This window comes from Bubalus bubalis, chromosome 2 (genome assembly GCF_019923935.1).
Source record: "Bubalus bubalis isolate 160015118507 breed Murrah chromosome 2, NDDB_SH_1, whole genome shotgun sequence".
In the NCBI taxonomy this organism is placed as follows: Eukaryota; Metazoa; Chordata; class Mammalia; order Artiodactyla; family Bovidae; genus Bubalus; species Bubalus bubalis.
The window spans coordinates 8,930,224-8,948,625 of record NC_059158.1 but is presented as its reverse complement, the minus strand read 5'-3'; the positions used below and the strand labels follow the sequence as shown (position 1 = coordinate 8,948,625).

The 18,402-nt window shown below is 44.3% G+C and overlaps 1 protein-coding gene across 17 annotated transcripts in view; it reads right to left on the bottom strand.

Annotated features, from left to right (window-relative positions):
* Nucleotides 1-18,402, bottom strand: part of PHACTR1 (phosphatase and actin regulator 1) — a 518,881-nt gene that overhangs the window by 199,371 nt on the left and 301,108 nt on the right. The window contains exon 1 of one of the 17 annotated variants that reach the window (XM_044927172.2): nucleotides 15,840-15,970. The exons of the other annotated variants lie outside the window; for them this stretch is intronic. The gene's annotated coding sequence lies outside the window, so the exon portion shown is untranslated. Of the gene's footprint in view, nucleotides 1-15,839; nucleotides 15,971-18,402 lie in introns of those variants that run through there. 17 annotated transcript variants of the gene reach the window in all.

Genomic DNA, 18,402 nt, shown 5'->3' with positions numbered 1-18,402 from the left:
AAGTCTGGGCTACAGAGAGGCTGAGCAGACTGGTTTTAAAAAAAAACAACTGCAATGAGGAAATAGAAGCCGAATGGAGCAAGTAAACAGCCTCTGGAGCAATACTGATTTTGGAAATTATTCTCTTTAAAGGGTACCAGCTGCTTGAGTTGGTACCCTCTTGAGTGTGCTAAGTTGCTTCTATCATGTCCGACTGTTTGCAACCCCCTGGACTGTAGCCCACCAGGCTTCTTGTCCATGGGATTCTCCAGGCAAGAATACTGGAGTGGGTTGCCATGCCCTCCCTCCTCCAAGGGATCTTCCCGACCCAGGGATCCAACTGGAGTCTCATGTCTCCTGCACTGCAGGTGGATTCTTTACCACTAGAACCATCTGAATGCAGCTCAGCAATGCCCAACAGCTGGGAAGAGGCACACGCTGACAACTGTGGGAAGCCGCAGCAAGGAGGGTGAGAATCCAGGATGGGAAGCAGCTCCCGACAGTGTGGTGACCTCCTCCCACAAGGTCACTTTCTCTTTTGTAGCTATCACCTTTTAAAACTTCTTACCTTAGCTGATAATCTCAGTGTGTCCCGACTTTCCACCTATCTTCCTAACCTAGTCTCCTGCCTTCAAACTTACATGTTACACTGTTGCTAGATTACTTTTCTCAGAAATTTCCAATGGCTCCCCATAACTTAGAGTAGAAAGTTCTAGTTTCCTGCTTTGCCCTTCAGGAATCTCCATCTGAGTTCCTGCCCAGAATGATCTTCCAGTACTCCTCTAAACAGACTTTGCAGCCCAAATGAAACGCTGCCTGGACCCAACAGACTTGGGGAGTGGGAATCAAACCACTGAAATTATATGCAAAATTTCATGTCTATTTGAGTATCTGCATTTGGCTTGGAGGAGTTCCCATCGTTTGAGTCTCCAAACAGTCTAAGACACAAAAGGTAAAAAATTTAAAGCATCCAGGGGCTTTCCTGGTGGCTCAGAAGTCCCTGGTCTGGGAAGATCCCACATGATTCAGAGCAACTAAGCCAATGCACCACGATTACTGAGCTTGTGCTCTAGAGCTCGGGAGCTCCAACTACTGAGCCCACATACCACAGTTACTAGAGCCCTGGAGTCTGTGCTCTGAAACAAGAGAAGACACTGCAAAGAGAAGCCCGCTCCCCGCAACTAGAGAAAAGCCTGCGCAGCGACTAGGACCCAGCACAATTCAGTTGCTCAGTCATGTCCGACTCTTTGCGACCCCATGATCTGCAGCACGCCAGGCCTCCCTGTCCATCACCAACTCCCAGAATTCACTCAGACTCACGTCCATCAAGTCAGTGATGCCATCCAGCCATCTCATCCTCTGTCGTCCCCTTCTCCTCCTGCCCCCAATTCCTCCTAGCATCAGAGTCTTTTCCAATGAGTCAACTCTTCACATGAGGTGGCCAAAGTACTGGAGTTTCAGCTTTAGCATCATTATTTCCAAAGGAATCCCAGGGCTGATCTCCTTCAGAATGGACTGGTTGGATCTCCTGGCAGTCCAAGGGACTCTCAAGAGTCTTCTCCAACACCACAGTTCAAAGCACAGCCAAAGATAAATAAACAAAATTATTATTTTTTTTAATTAAAGCATCCAGGTTGAGGCCTTTATGAGTTTAGCCAACTTAAATCATCTTCTGCTAAGGAGTAAAGGGAGAGGGTATACACTGAAGCCAAAAAAAAAAAAAACAAAGCAAAAAAACCCAGATACGAGTTATTCAGGATTGCCACGGAGTTCGCTCTCATAGTTGGTGCTTTCTAATGGTCTGTTCAGCCAGTAAATATATGAGGGCACTGATCCCACTCATTCACACCATCTTGAGAGGTATGAAACTCAGCATCCCTACTCGACTCAGAAAAATGCACCGCGAGGACCAAAAAGCTCTTTCACAATCACAACTTCCAGAAATGAATAAAAATCATTCTGAAATTACCATGCTAAAATAATTATAAGAAATTAGGAGTGCCTTTGAAAAATTTAGAGTGGAAAAGAGCTGACAAAACATTACAAAGGCCTAATTATAACTCCATCATTAAATGAATCCTTATGAAGTATATTATTAAACCCAAGATGTTTAGTCCTTAAGTCTAGATTTTTTGAACAGATGGATTACTTTAACTGTTTATGTTCTAATCATCACACGACTTCTTCCCCCCGTTCATCTGATGGAAGGGGCTAGCTCTCAACCTGTTTTGCCCCTAGACAATGACCCTGGAAGGCTTGAAAGTGAAGAAAGAGACCAACTCTGAACACAGTTTGAGGAGGAAGAAAAACAAGAAAACAGAACACGGCTCAGAATACAGTGGCCTCTGTCCAGCCAACCCCAGGGACAGGAGCAAACAGGATGGAGCCGAGTAGGTGAGAAAGGCCTGTTTACGAAAACAGCCTTCTTTTGAAGCACATCAAGAAAAGGCTGCTTTGCCCAAGCCCGCTGCTCTCAAAGGTGGTTTCCTCTTGCTGCTGAGAGAGGAGACAGCTGTCTGGAGAAAGTGCTCCACTGAGACACAAATCAGCTCGAATGTCAATGGCCAGAACTGAGAACACTGACCCCCGCAAGGCGGGAAGCTGGGCAGCTGAGCCCATTCAGAGGGAGGAGGGGAGGCCTGGATCTCTGGGGTCTTCCCTGCGCATCTATCAAAGACCCCCTCCTAATAGACCAGGTGGGCTGGGCTCCCTTTCAGGACATGACTGGGATGGACTGGCTTTATCAGACAGTGGGGCCTGTCTGAGGAGGTGGCTTTTCATTCTCTTTAGCAAAGCAGGAGACAAAACACTGATGGATGCATGATTTTAACACATTATTGACCAGGGGATTTTTGCAGAAGCTAATGCCTGTGGCTGGTGATTTGTTATGTAAGTGAATATTGATACAGTCCAGTCAAAAACGTTCAGGGTAACAAATACTTGAGCATTAACACCTCTCTGGTCAATAAGTTGTTAATTACCAAGAACCCAAAGAGCTGTGTCTGTGTGTGCTCTGGAGTCACACACCACCGCCCCCACCAGCTCTCCGGGGTGGCCAGGCTGCTCCTGGTGGGCTCTTAGAGCCTGTGGTGGGTGGGGCACAGCAGGGCACTTCAGCGGGCATTCCCTTACGTTGGTTATTTCTTATGGTGGCTCAGCTTTCAAAAGGCTTATCCAAAGGAAACACCAGCTTTGGCATCCTGCTGGCCAGGAATGTGTTAGTCATTCAGGGTCCCCCTGAGAAGTCTGGACAGAAGGGAGCCACAGCGTCTGTGTTGTCTGATGTCTAGTCAACGGACGAGGCAGAGGGGCCTGGACATCTGGGGCCTCCACTCTAGATCTCTCTACGTGCCAAGTGCTCTTGGAATTTCTGAACAACTTGAGAGGCTCCCAGGTTGGACTCTTGCTTCTCAACCCAAAGCGAACCCCAGAAGAGAATGCTTATGTAGCAGGATCCGGGAACATTCACTTCCCCTTCCAATAAGATTGCGAGGGGTTCTGTTTTCATGACATCTCCCCAGCCTAGGAATGGGAGCCCAAGATGGGGGTGGAGAGCTGTCAGTCAAGTACACTGAGCTGCCCAGGGCACAAAACTGCCGCCGTTCTGCCTCAGGCAGGATGACCTTTGCTTACAGCTGCAAAACAAGGTCACACAGGTCCCTGGCCAGTTAGGAAGTGCTCAACAACGATCGCTTTCCCCTTTTAAAAATGCAATTTCAGTTCCAAGAGACACCTTATCACAGGGACATGGAGAATGGTTATGAAGCACCAGGCATAAGAGGGCCGAGGTTTCCCTTTTTCACTCAACTATCATAGCACAGTCTCCTTTAGAGGCCAGATCTCTTTCGAAGAGTTTCTGTCTAACCTAGGACTGATCTGTGTTAACTACCAGGTGTGTTTAAAAAAAAAACAAGAGTGATGCATTTTTATTCTAAAAATCAGGACCCACTGCCTAGTTCCAGGAGGTGCTGAACGGGAGGGCTGGACATTAGAGGGGGCGGCCATGAGGGTGAATGGAGGCTCCAATGCCCAGAAAAGGTTTAGGGAACACACAGGAGCCTGTAAGGGCTGGGAGGCAAAGCAGAACTGCCACATTGCCCCCCGAGAGCCTAAAGGGTTCAGTGCAAACACAAATGTGATTCCTGAAAACACGCCGGTGTTAACATCGCTGAGGACAAAGATCTGTGGTGTTCACACCTCTTCTCGCTCTAGCCTTCCCTTGACCTTCACTGTCCTTACATGTTCTTCCACCCTCTATGTACCACCTGCCTCTTCCTCATCCCTCACCAGCAAGTCAAAAATGGATTCAACATTAGAATTAAGGTGCGAGCACTGATTCAGGCATGTGCTGTGTGTTTAGTCTCTCAGTCGTGTCTGACTCTTTGCAATCCCATGGACTGTAGCCCTGCTGGCTCCTCTGTCCATGGGGGTTCTCCAGGCAAGAATACTGGAATGGGTTGCCATGCCCTCCTCCCAGGCATCTTCCCAACCCTGGGATCGAACCCAGGTCTCCTGCACTGCAGGCGTATTCTTTACCATCTGAGCCACCAGGGAAGCCCATGAACACTGGAGTGGGGAGACTATTCCTTCTCCAGGGGATCTTCCTGATCCAGGAATCCATCTGGGGTCTCCTGCATTGCAGGCAGATTCTTAACCCGCTAAGCTACTAGGGATACTACTAAGCTTCACTGAACAAAGGCTTTCTCTGTCTTAATCCAAAGGCTGGTTAATCTGAGGGATGCAGGCTCCAGTGAGGAGGGGACGGAGCTCTGGAGCCCCTTGGCTACTTAGACACATAGGTGGCTGCCTTTTTTACCTGGGACTCCCCAAAGGAAAAGCCAATCACATGGCCACAAACTTCACCCCAACTCCAGATGCAACCATCACACACCGCTCAGCCACTGTGCCTCTGGAGAGATAGAAAAATGTTCATATTCAGAAAGCAGCTAATCAATAATCCTGTTACAGGAAGGGTATTCCTCCCAAGGGAAGAACCAATAGGGGGTGCGCCTTACAGTCCTGAGGGCTAGAAGCAGATAGAAAAAGTCAATTAGGCTGCATGTGCTGCTGCTGCTGCTAAGTCACTTCAGTCGTGTCCAACTCTGTGTGATCCCATAGATGGCAGCCCACCAGGCTCCCCCGTCCCTGGGATTCTCCAGGCAAGAACACTGGAGTGGGTTGCCATTTCCTTCTCCAATGCAGGAAAGTGGAAAGTGAAAGTGAAGTCATTCAGTCGTGTCTGACTCTTAGCGACCCCATGGACTGCAGCCTACCAGGATCCTCCATCCATGGGATTTTCCAGGCAAGAGTACTGGAGTGGGGTGCCATAGCCTTCTCCGAGGCTGCATGTACCCAGGCCAATAAAAAAAAAAAAGTGAAAGCCTGTTGCTAAACCGTGTCCAACTCCGTGTGATCCCATGGACTGCAGCCCACCAGGCTCCTTTGTTCATGGAATTTCCCAGGCCAGAATACTGGAGTGGGTTGCCACTTCCTTCAACCCAGAGTTTGAACCTAGATCTCTAGCTTGGGAGGTGGATTCTTTACCACTGAGCCAGCGCCAGGCACTGGCCAACTTCCTTTCTGGCTCCAGAGATTTCTGCCTGGCAGGGGGCTGTGCCACCCACTGGCGGGAGCTGGTCTTAAAGGGCTTTCCCAGGCTTGCCACTGTCTTCAGCACTCTGAACAACCACCCTTTACTGGCACCTTGGCAAAGGCACACCAGGACGCTATGACAACAGGAGGAAGAGAGAGGAGAATTGATGGATCTCGTGGGACCAAAGACGACCCAAGACATGTTTGTGTTAATCTGCTCTTGAAGCAGTAGTTGAAATCCAAGAGGAAAAGGAGACTATCCCTAAATCCTAGGCCCTAAATGTACTTTTGAAGATGAAAAGAGGGTAGCTTTACTGGTTCTGAACTTTAGAGGTCATTGTATAAGCAGCTATATGACTAACATGAACTCTGCAGACTCTGAACAGGATACGAGTTCCTTGTAACAGGAAGAGAGATTTTAATCAGGAGGTGCTTCCGTAAGTATTGATGTGAATGACGACCATGATGATGATGGTAATAGTATTATAACAGTGACCAGTTTTTAGACACAAACTCAGCCAGGCACTTAACCTAAGCACTCGATACATAACACCTTACACAATCTTCACATTAATCTTATGAGTTACTGTTATTATTCAGTCTCCACTTCACAGGTGGGAAAATTCAGAAACTGATGAATAGGAAGATGTGATTCTCAGCAAAGAGAAAAAACCCAGGCTTTAAATGAAGATTTGTCTATTTTCAAGAATACCTTCCCACACTATGAAAATCTGGCTCTTCAAATCTCTATGTTAGTGACTAATATAATAGGGATTCAGTGATGAGGGAGAAAACAAGCCTCTTTTTGAAAAGGCTACAAAACAGATGCCAGTATAAGTTAATCTATACAGCATATTAAAAAGCAGACATTACTTTGCCAACAAAGGTCCGTCGAGTCAAAGCTATGGTTTTTCCAGGAGTCATGAGGAGTGAGAGCTGCACCATAAAGAAAGCTGAGTGCTGAAGAATTGATGCTTTAGTCCCTTGGACTACAATATCAAACCAGTCCATCCTAAAGGAAATCAGTCCTGAATACTCACTGGAAGGACTGATGCTGAAGCTGAAACTTCAATACTTTGGTCACCCGATCCCAAAGAACTGACTCACTGGGAAAGACCCTGATGCTGGGAAAGACTGAAGGCAGGAGAAGAAGGGGACGACAGAGGATGAGATGGCATCACTGACTCGACAGACATGAATTTGAGCAAGTTCCAAGAGTTGGTGATGGACAGGGAAACCTGGAGTGCTGCAATCCATGGGGTCACAAAAAAGTCGGACACAACTGAGCGACTGAGCTGAGCAAAAGAAAAGTGGTGTCATTGGTCTTATCCTAAAATGTCATAAAACGTACACATATATAAAATGCACATGTATATAATATAAGCAAACATGCCCTGGAGGATACCCACCCAAAGTCATTAGGACACACAGAACCAGTAGGATGTTCTCCATGAAGCCCTTGTGCCCCAGGCTACAATTAGGAGCTCAGCAGGTGCCAGTGTGGCCTGAAATAGGCTCAGATCTGCTTTACTTAGAAAAGGCTATACACGTGTATGGTGGCAAGAATCTCAGTTTTGAAACCAGGAGGATGTGGGTTCAGATCTGGAATCTACTGCCTACTAGCTGTAAGATAAGGGTTCTTTTTGGCTTCTGGGCAGGAGGTCTGGGTTTCCTGATTTTCCTCCGGAGAATCACCTCTCCTCCACTTCCAGTCCTGGCAACTCAGGAAAGTGCTATCTCACTCCTGAGGCCAGAGGCGGGCATGTGACCCAGCGCCAGCCAATCAGAACACTGCATTCTCCACCCACCCTCCTACCCATAGTCATTCATTCAGGGATGAGGAAGTTAGCCCTGCCAGGCAATGAGACTAAATTATGGATTTTGTTGGGGCTATTGATAGGCATGTGCTCTCAACTGGGATTGCCTATTAAGCCTTAAGCCTGGTCAAAGCAGGGACCATAAATTTTAAAACCTTCTCTCAGACTTGGTTAAAAAAAAAAAAAAATTTCTAGGGCACAATGGTAATTCACATGCTTTGGAAGAAAACAATTCTATTAAGTCGAGTACTTTCTATTTTCAGAGTTCTGTGCTGAGAGGATATTCACATTCCAGGGCCACAGACAGTCAATGGACAAAGAACATTGCTAACAGACTAGACAGGAGGGGAATTTAAATTTATAGAGGTGTTTCTATTCATTGAGATAGTAGATGTTATCCACAAAATTCTTCCTGAGATAGTCGAAACAAAGTTCCTGTTTCATCTCCAAGGAATCTAACCTTCAACCACCAAAGAATATAACAACTACAAAAATTTATAACACATTCTATTGTTCCTTTAATCTACAAATTTGTGCTGGGAATGGAGCCTTTGCACTTAAATCTTAGAAGAACTCTCAAGTCTTTTGTTAATCCAAAGGGACAATCTAAATAATGTAAGTTCTGTGCTCATCCTAAAACCTCAGATCCTTGAGTCCCATGCTCTTGAATAACTACATAATGCCTCTCACAGCTTTAAATTAGACCTCAACGAAACCTGGTTTCTCCTGCAGGGGTCAGCAAACTCTTTCTGTAAAGCCAAATCATAAATATGTATGTTCAGTTGCTCAGTCTGTCACGACTCCTTGTGACCCCAGGGACTCCAGCCCGCCAGGGTCCTCTCTCTGTCCATGGGATTCTCCAGGCAGGAATACTGGAGTGGGTTGCCATGCCCTCCTCCAAGGGATCTTCCCAACCCAGGGACTAAACCTACATCCTCTGTGTCTCCTGCACTGGCAGGAGGGTTCTTTACCACTGTGCCACCTGGGAAGCTCCAATATGGGCCATTCACTTCTGCTGCAAATACTCAATTCTGCTGCTGCAGCATGAAAGCAGCCTCAAACAAATGTACACAAATGGACATGGCTGTGTTTCAAAGACTCTTATTTACCCAAACAGGCAGCCAGCCTTTGGGACCATGTCAACCCTTGCCCTATAGCATGGAGTTGCTGGTAATCTTTCTGCCATCTCGAAGGAAGAGCCCGCCTGAGAATTGGCTCAATTCTCAGCCAACAGAGAAGAAAATAAAAGGTTGAGGGTGGTATTGCTCAGGTTAGCCCCTGAATCATTTGAGGCCCTGGATCCAGCCATGCCTGAAACCATTCTAAACCCAGACCAATGAATTATATGAACCAATGAATTATCCTTTTCACTTAAGCCAGGGTGGGTTGGGTTCACTTTCACTGGCAACCACAAGAGTTCTAACAAATTAACTGTGTGATCACCAGCTTGCTCTCCTATAAAACAAGGACAATATTGACTTGCAAGGATTAATAGGTATGTATTTAAAAGTCAGGCAGACCACCTGGCCAATGAGGGTTCTTCTAGGGGTACAATTCCTTACATCTTCACCCTAGGATGTTCCTTAAGGAATTAGATGGGTTTTTTGTTTGTTTGTTTGTTTTTGTTGAGTTTTGGAGGCTCTGAACTATGCTGAAACACTCCAGGCTGATGTAAGAATCAACTGAAGTACCAGTGCAATTTTTTAAATCGCTGGTTTGCATCTTAAACCTGTTAAACCAGAATGTGAATGTACAATAAGCAGCCCAGGGATTTCTGATGCCAGAGTTCTGAGAATCACATGTGGAGAAACAGACTAGACACGGAATTCCTACAGAAACCTAGAATCCTACTCCCATCTCCCCAGTTAAATCTATAGCCTTCAGGAGGCTGGCTAAGGAGGACCATCCCTAGTGCAGAAAACTAAGTCATGCTTCAGTACTACCAGCCAGCCCCCAAATCCTCAAATCACTAGAATTTTTTGCTTGCATACTAAGTCATGTCCAATTCTTTCTGACCCTATAAACCACAGTCTGCCAAGCTCCTCTGTCCATGGGATTCTCCAGGCAAGAATACTTGAGTGGGTTGCCATGCTCTCCTCCAGGGGATCTTCCTAACCTAGGGGTGAAACTCATGTCTCTTATATCTCCTGCATTGGCAGGCAGCTTCTTTACTACCAGAACCACCTGGGAAGCCCAAGATGCTTAATGTTCATAGAGTGCTTTATTCTTTCCAAGTGCTTGTACCTCTGTCATCTCATTAGAATTTCAAAACCTCCTTTTTATGCAGGTAGGGCACCAAATTTCTTAACTTTGTTTCCCTACAATGATGATTAAAATCCTATTTTCTCAAATATCACAATTTAGCCTTTCTGAGACCTAAGAAGGTCCACAACAAACATTTTAATCCTTTATTTCCCAAGCTTAATTTAATCACAAATATCACTGTTTGGTGTTTCCTGGTGGATCATGATTTCGGTCTCATCAGAGACTAATGTTCACAAGAACAAAATTTGCAAAATGCCAAGGCAGTGTCTTTTAAATGTCCCCTTTTATTGTTGCATGAAGTTAAGACATTGAGGGGTCAACTGACTTGCCCAGAATGCACCAGCTCAGAGGAATGAAAGTGGTCCAGGGCTTCTGAGTCTAGAGATGGTCAATTGTCTTGTACATCTCTTATCTACTGGATGGCTCGAGAATGCTCAAGACCAGGATGTGTAGGTTGTTGATGTCTTTCCGTCCATTAATACTGTCAAGGTTCACACACTTCTCGACATTTTTCCTCCCTAGAGCTCATTCTAAGATTGCATAAGAATAGTCACTCAGTTATTACTGAATACAGGATGACAGACAGCCTTAGAAACCCTCACATTCCACTGAAAAGAACCATTTCTTGAGTCTACTTTCTCTTACGCTCAGATTTCTCATTCTCTTCCTCTGATGATGTTAGCTTCCTTATTTGCCTCCCATTAGTTCACAGACCAGCCTCTCAGTACCGTTTGTCATTTGGGCAGTGATTGTGTGAAACCTACACGTTCCTCTGGAAAACACATTTTTGCAAGAATGTTGCTTCCTTGCTAAAATATGTTTTCATTCCCTTTCCCTGTGTGTGTAATTCCATCAGTAGCTCTAACTTGGGCCTTGACCGTTACTCAGAAAGTAAGAAATTTTGCTTATATATTTTTTGAGACTTTCACAGGGAATTCTTTCTTTCACTTGCTTCAGAAAACAGACAGTAAGCGCCGTTAGTCTTTTTTTCACAGGTAAACGTCCTATTTTGCTTGTCCTCAGTAACTTCTTTGGGGCTCTTTTATTCTTCTTCTCCAAGAAAGACGTTCCATTTTTAAAGAGATCTCAGCAAGAAAAGTCACTGGTTCATTTTCCCCCATAAGGTCAGAATTCACATTTAATTTAGTTTATTTTAAAATTCTTATTGTTTCATATGACTACATATATTGACCTCAGAGCCCTAGAATTTGGACTCTGAAACCACAGTCTAAGTGCCAGATGTCAGTTTGCTCTGGGACAATGGCAAGTTAATTAACCTCTCATAATTACATTTCCTTCATTGCAAAATGGGGATAATACCTACCTCTCTGGTTATACAATCGTTATATTGATACATATAATGAGTTTAACGTATTAGACTCTAGAATAATAACTGGCACTTACTGTGTGTTCATTACATACTTCTTAACTTCAAGTCTAGGGGTTTGAATGATTTCAAATGATTTGGTCTGCGACTCTCTGAATTCATTCGTGGCTCCATTTGAAACTCATCTGAAGGTGAGGAAAGGTGGAAGGCTGCTAGGTCTTAGCTGGAGGGTAGCAGAAAGCCGAGTTAATGACTATCAAACAGGACTCCTGATCCAGAACAAGGAAACTAACTGGACAGAGCCAGGTCTAAGGGGGAAGCCTCAAGTTCCTCAAGTTGAATCATTAGAATTTTGACCTAGACTATGTCAACCATTCTCTCCCCCACCCCCACTCTACTTGCAATAAGTGATTTTAATTGATAAGCTTCTTTTCAGTTTGCCTTTGAGGTTATATAATAAAACTTATCATCACTAAATTAACTCTAATGGTGCTAGTCTCTCTCCACTTTCCAAAGCTGTCTAGGCATTGAAGGAAAAGCATCAGATCCGGGAAAGGAAAAAAGGGATGTCATAAGATACAGACCGAGCTCAGGCCTCTCTCCTGTCTGTCCCTTCTGGCACCTGAAGAAGCACCAAGGCCCGTGAGCATGTGAAGTTACGATGCATTAACTCAGCAAACATTCGTTACACATGCATCACACAACTCAAGTCGTGGGATGGGGATTTAAGGAACAAGAAGATGAAGTTCCTACTCATTAACACCCTAAAATGAAAAGTAGTCCACAAAAGCAAACCCTATTCCATTTTTAGAGGAATCTGAAATTGATATGGACATATTAAAGCACATACAGAATCAGAGATAATAGAAATTCCTTGCTTCGTGTGACAGAATCATCTTAAAGGTCATTATTTCGTGCAAAAGTGTCATCTATTTCTGGACTCAAACTCAAAATATAAAAAGCAGAGCAACACTCACAGATAATTTCTGACCACCCTAGATTTTAACAGGAAAAAGGACTTACTTGCTTTTATCTGTACCTGAATCTCTGGGTACAAAAAGCTACAGTATCATAGCCCTGCTATTTTTGCATTCGGTTTCTTATATGATCATGGCAACTAGTATCTGAATGATAGAGCCATTCCCTTAAATGCATGAGGCACCTCGGGCGGAATCCTCATTATATTACAAATAAGTCAAAATAGGGAGGACCAGGCAGGTTAATGACATGAACTGCTGTCCCCACCGATCACTCTGATTTATCAGACAGCATTCCTGGATAGAATGTCCAAGCATTCCCTGGACAGTGCATGAATTCAGCAGATACCAGGCAACACTGATAAGACATTTTGCTGCAGAGCTAATCAAATATCAGTCTTGCATAGTCTGAAATTGATTCTGAAAGCAAAGGAAAGCTTTGCCATTGGAATGCAAGATGTGTAGAAAAATTCACACTTCCTGCTTCTGAAACTAACAAAGCAGCGGAAAATCTTAACTGGTTTCAAGATTTTCTCATCCAAAACACAAAAATCTACTGTGTGCAAGAGGAGTTAATGGTCATTCTCACAGCAACAATTTGAACAATGTTTTATCATTTATTAAGCACTTGCCTTTTATCACATCATATCCCTACAACAAGCCAACAAGAGGTAAAGTGAATATTTTATTGCCATTTCACAAAAGAGCAAATTGACAGTGGCAGAGATGGCTGGCTGCCTGGTTTCCCTTCCTCTTTAGTGAAAGCGTCTTGGGGTTTTGCCCAGCTGAAGACTGTTTCCTAGGCTCCTCTGAGGATAGGTGTCGCTACATTATCAAGCTTTGACTTGAGCTATAAGCTAAAGTCGGAGAAGGCAATGGCACCCCACTCCAGTACTCTTGCCTGGAAAATCCCATGGATGGAGGAGCCTGGTGGGCTGCAGTCCATGGGGTCGCTAGGAGTCGGACATGACTGAGCGACTTCACTTTCTCTTTTCACTTTCATGCATTGGAGAAGGAAATGGCAACCCACTGCAGTGTTCTTGCCTGGAGAATCCCAGGGACGGAGGAGCCTGGTAGGCTGCCGTCTATGGGGTCGCACAGAGTCGGACACGACTGAAGTGACTTAGCATAGCATAGCATAAGCTAAAGTGTTGCGAGCAACTTCTGGGAAATCTGCTTGAAGGGAAGGGATGTGCCATTTCTTTGGTCCACTTTTCTCTTCATCCAATTTCATGAAGCAAAGATGTGATGACTGGAGCTTGGCAGCCGCTATGAAGACAAAGGCCACCTCCTCATAGTAATGAAGGAGCAGTAAGCTAGGTGGCACCATGGGCCTTAAAATCTCTGCAGAGCCATCATACATAGTAGCTGTGAACTGATTGCCTCTGCACTTTTCTGTAAGAGATACATAAGACCCGATCTTGTTTAGTCACTACCACACCCCACTCCAGTACTCTTGCCTGGAAAGTCCCATGGACGGAGGAGCCTGGTAGGCTGCAGTCCACGGGGTCGCTAAGAGTCAGACACAACTGAGCGACTTCACTTTCACTTTTCACTTTCCTGCATTGGAGAAGGAAATGGCAACCCACTCCAGTGTTTTTGCCTGGAGAATCCCAGGGACGGGGGAGCCTGGTGGGCTGCCGTCTATGGGGTCGCACAGAGTCGGACATGACTGAAGTGACTTAGCAGCAGCAGCATTGAGTTTGTGTGTTTTATGCAGCTGAATCTAATCCCAATACAAAGAATAGCTTGCAGATGTTTATACAAACTATAGTGTTAAGTGGCAGAACATCAAGTGCTTACATACATGTTCTCATTCCACACTCTCTGGTGGACCAATCTTAGAACCTTTTATAACTTGTTTCTTGATTTATAAAGGAACCAAATCCTTTCACGATTTTTAACACTAATACTCATTTTCCAAAGCCAAACTAGGGACTTCCCTGGCAGTCCAGTGGCTAAGACTCCATGCTCCCAATGCAGAGGGCATAGGTTCAATCCCTAGTCAGGGAACTATGATCCCACATGCCACCCAGTGTGGTCAAAAATAAATAAATGAATAAAAAATAAAAAGCCAAAGTATAGGAAGATGTTCCTCCTCCCTGCCCCCTTTCCTCTCTCTTCTATTGTATTTTTGTGTCTCTCAGATTTTTTGATTTAAATCATTAGATTTCCCCAGGGCTCAGCTCTCCCTAGACAATGTCACTTACTCTCGTGGCTTTAATTAGCATTGATAAGCTGAATATTTCTAAATTTATATTGCATCTGAGAAGGCTCTTCTAACAGACACCACATGTACTAGCTGTGTACCTCTGGCCAAGTTACTTAACTTCTCCGGGTCTCAGTTACCACATCTGTAAAATGGGGATAACGGCATCTACTTCACTGGGTTATTGGGAAAACTCAATTATTTTACACAAATAAAAGGTCGTGAATGGCTCCTGAAGCTACCCTCTATTGTTACTACTCTTCCTCTCCAAATAATATTTCACAGGACTTTATTTAAGATGAATGATTTTCATCCTTGGTCTGATCATTCTTCAGTAATGGCAATGCCAGTCACCTAACTGCTCAGGGAGAAATCCATGAGTCAGCCTTGACACCAATGCTTCCGTCACCTTCCCCAGATCTAATTCATCACCAAAACAGGTCAAAACTACCTCTTAAATTACGTCTCAACTCTCCCCACCTCTCTCCTCAGGTCAGCCCATTTTCCACATCACCAGTTTCTGTGTTCTAATTCCTGCCCATCACCATCAGAGGTCCTTCACACAGCAGCCTGGGAAGCGCTCATAAACATCAATTAAAGCATGACACGGCTTTGCTCTAACCCCCAGTGAGTCATCCTGCTCTCAGGACAAGGCCCCAGTGTCTTCACATCAGCTCAGAGGGACCGTCCGCCCAGCTCACTACGGGCTCCAATCCTGCTCATCTTTTGTTTTCTTCAAACACAAGAAACACATCATTTCTGCAGCAAGGCCTTTACACAGGCCATTGCCTCTGCCTGGATGGTTACCTGCTGCACTTCTGAATGCCAGTTTCCCCTTTAACAGGGAAGGTTGCACCCCTTTCTGCCCATCTTCCCTCCTAACAGAACCCAGATCATCAAGCTCACCTGTCTATTCCTCTTCCACAAGATCACAAGCTTCCTGGAGGCTGGCCCCGCTCCCAGCATTAGTGGCTGGATCTCTGATCAGTTATTAAAGCGTGGGTAGCCCACCCGTATCTGGCCATTGAGCTATGTAAGGGGTGCCGGTAAGGTGGTCAGGCTTCTAAGAACCGCTTCTTTTCTCCTAGAGAAAGACACCAGGAGGCGGTCCTGTTTCTACCTCTCATCATCGTGGGGTCAGAATGTAAGGCCTGAATAGTAATAAGCATCTCACAACCAGCCTGGGAATGGAGTCCTGAAGCAAAAGACAGCAGGGGAGAGAACCTCAGGGCAATGGATTCGGGCTTGAGCCTGCCTCATTTAAGGATTTATGATGTTAGACAATAAATGATCTAATTATTTAAGGCCAAGATGTCCAGGGTCTTCCCTTATACTGCAGCCAGAAGCATCATAATTGACCTGTCCATACTAGAATCCTGGAGACCCGGGTTCAATCCCTGGATCTGGAAAAATCCCCTGGAGAAGGGAACAGCTACCCATTCCAGTATTCTTGCCTGGAGAATCCCATGGACAGAGGAGCCTGGCAGGCTACAGTTCCTGAGGTTGCAGCGAGTCCAACACAACTGAGCAACTAACATTTTCACTTTCACTTTTCCATACTAGATTGAGAGCAGGGACCATTTATGACACATAGGAAATGATCAATGAATATTTTTGAGTGCATAAATGAATGAATGTTTCTCAGGAAAAGATAAGATAGGAAATATATATACCCAAACCAGAGTGTTTCCTGAAATGTTCAGAGTCAGGAAAAACAACTGTGGTTGAGACTCCTTCTTTCGTTACTTGTAGGCACAGCCGTGGCTGGAGGCGCGGCTGTTGGTGCAGGAGACCGTCCACCTCTAGGATGTAAGAAAGAAGTGACCTGGTGAATTCTCACATTTTCAGCAACTGAGAGAAGAGAGGTTTTCTTGTCTCTTAGAAGAGTTGTTTAGTCCTTCAGTGTTCTCCCAAATCTTCCTGAACTGAGACTTGGTTTCAACTCAGTCACTGCTTTTCACAAAAGTTTGTCCCATAGGCCAAATATAAATAAGAGATTTGCTGACCTAGATTGAGTTTCATACATTTTTGAAGGGTGACATCACAAGCTAAACTCCGTTTCTCCATTTGCAACTCAACAGCATTACAAACACAGTAACTCAAATGGTCCAACCAAGAGGGATTAACTAAATTAAGGGATAATCATTGACCAAACAACTGTGTGGCCATTAAATACAATGATGGACATCTCTAACTATCAACATGAAAATTGCCATAGTTTCTTGTTCAGTGGAAAATAAATTGCCAAATATTTTATGTGGTATAATTCGATTTTTCTAAAAGAGAAGTTTTCTACTGAAAAATGGAAGTACAGTCTTTATAGACTAATAAAAATCAAAAAACACACTAGCTGGTTAATAATACATAGTTAAAACAAACTTTTGTCTTGGGGAAAATAATGTGAGTTTTTAATCTTAGCACTAAATTGACCACAAAAGCAAAGAGTAATTCAAATATATTCTAACTGTTATGCAAGGCTCAAAGCAAGCACTGCATGCATCCTTGGAAGGCTATAGGGGTGTATATGTAAATAGGAATTGCCTGAGACCTGGGGCAGATTCACTAAGCCGAAAGAAATCTGACACCATGAAGTCAATATTTTCACAGGCTTTCTAACATTATTTGCTATTTGTTGAACTATCCTTCAAGAAACATTGAGGGTAATTTCTTCATCTATTTCCTGTCTCTTTGCTTCCCAGAAAAGTAAATGTTTTTGCCATTCATACTGGCTCAAATGCAAATGTAACTGTTCCCTTTTATGCTTATTTAAAAATTCGATGCAGTTACAGAATTGAACGGATCTGAGAAAGTCAACTCAGGAGGACAAGCCAGGTGAAAACAATACTTATTTGCAAACGGAGAAGACTTAGGATATTTAAGTCTCACAAAGAAATCCTCTCTGTAACACTCAAGATACTCACAAGCACAACCCCAAAGCCAATAACAGGATTTTTTAAAAATATTATCAGGAGAACTCAGCTACATACCCACTGGGGGAAAAAACAACTGTTTATTTTTAGCTCTTTCTCAGCAATAACTGAACTTGTAAGATAAAATATGAGGGGAAGTGGTTTAGAGGGGAAAAATTCTATTTTAAGGACTTTAACAAAAATTGGTTTCCCCATCAAACCACCTTTTATGAATTCAATTCACCAACATTTATCAAAAATCTGCACTCTCTGCAGCTTTGTGAATTAGACCAAGAGGAGTCTCTGCTCTTCAGACATACTTACAATACTGTAAAACGCACAGGGTCATCTAATGACTTAGACAAGACATGGAGAAAACAATTTTCAGGTTTTCTTGAAGATAGGATCATGCAGAAATGTCAGCAGAAACATTTCTTGGGAGCATTTTTGCTCTCATATTCAGTATAAGGTACACACAATTTTATTAAAAAACAAACTATTAATACCACTTTGTTGGACATGAGGCAGGCATGAGCTCTATCTTTATAGCACCAAGAAAGTTCTTTTCTCAACAATTCAAACAGGACAAGTTGAAGAAGAATAAAAGTCAGATTTATATGAATTAAGCTTCAAAACTTCTGACAGATTGAACCAATACCATATACAGGATTTTTCTGTCTGGTTCTGGGCTTGACCAACGGTGTTCAGTGCAGAATGTATCTCTTTAATAAGTGGTAAATATAGGTGGTGCCAGTAGTAAAGAAGGCAACGGCACCCCACTCCAGTACTCGTGCCTGGAAAATCCCATGGACGGAGGAGCCTGGTGGGCTGCAGCCCATGGGGTGGCTAAGAGTTGGACATGACTGAGCGACTTCACTTTCACTTTTCACTTTCATGCATTGGAGAAGGAAATGGCAACCCACTCCAGTGTTCTTGCCTGGAGAATCCCAGGGACGGGGGAGCCTGGTGGGCTGCCATCTCGGGTGGCACAGAGTTGGACACGACTGAAGCGACTTAGCAGCAGCAGTAGTAAAGAACACGCCTGCCAATGCAGGGGACACAAGAAATGCAAGCTTGGTCCCTGGATCAGGAAGATCCCCTGGAGGAGGGCATGGCAACCCACTCCACATTCTTGTATGGAGAATCCTATGGACAGAGGCGGCTAGCGGCTGCAGTCCATGGGGTCGCAAAGAGTTGGACATGACTGAAGCGACTCAGCACAGCACAAACATAGATTAGGCCAGGAAAAATTTTACAAAATTATTCCCAAGCTATATAATGTCAGAAAAATTAATTCATGGGTAATTATTCTACAGTATTAGGTAAA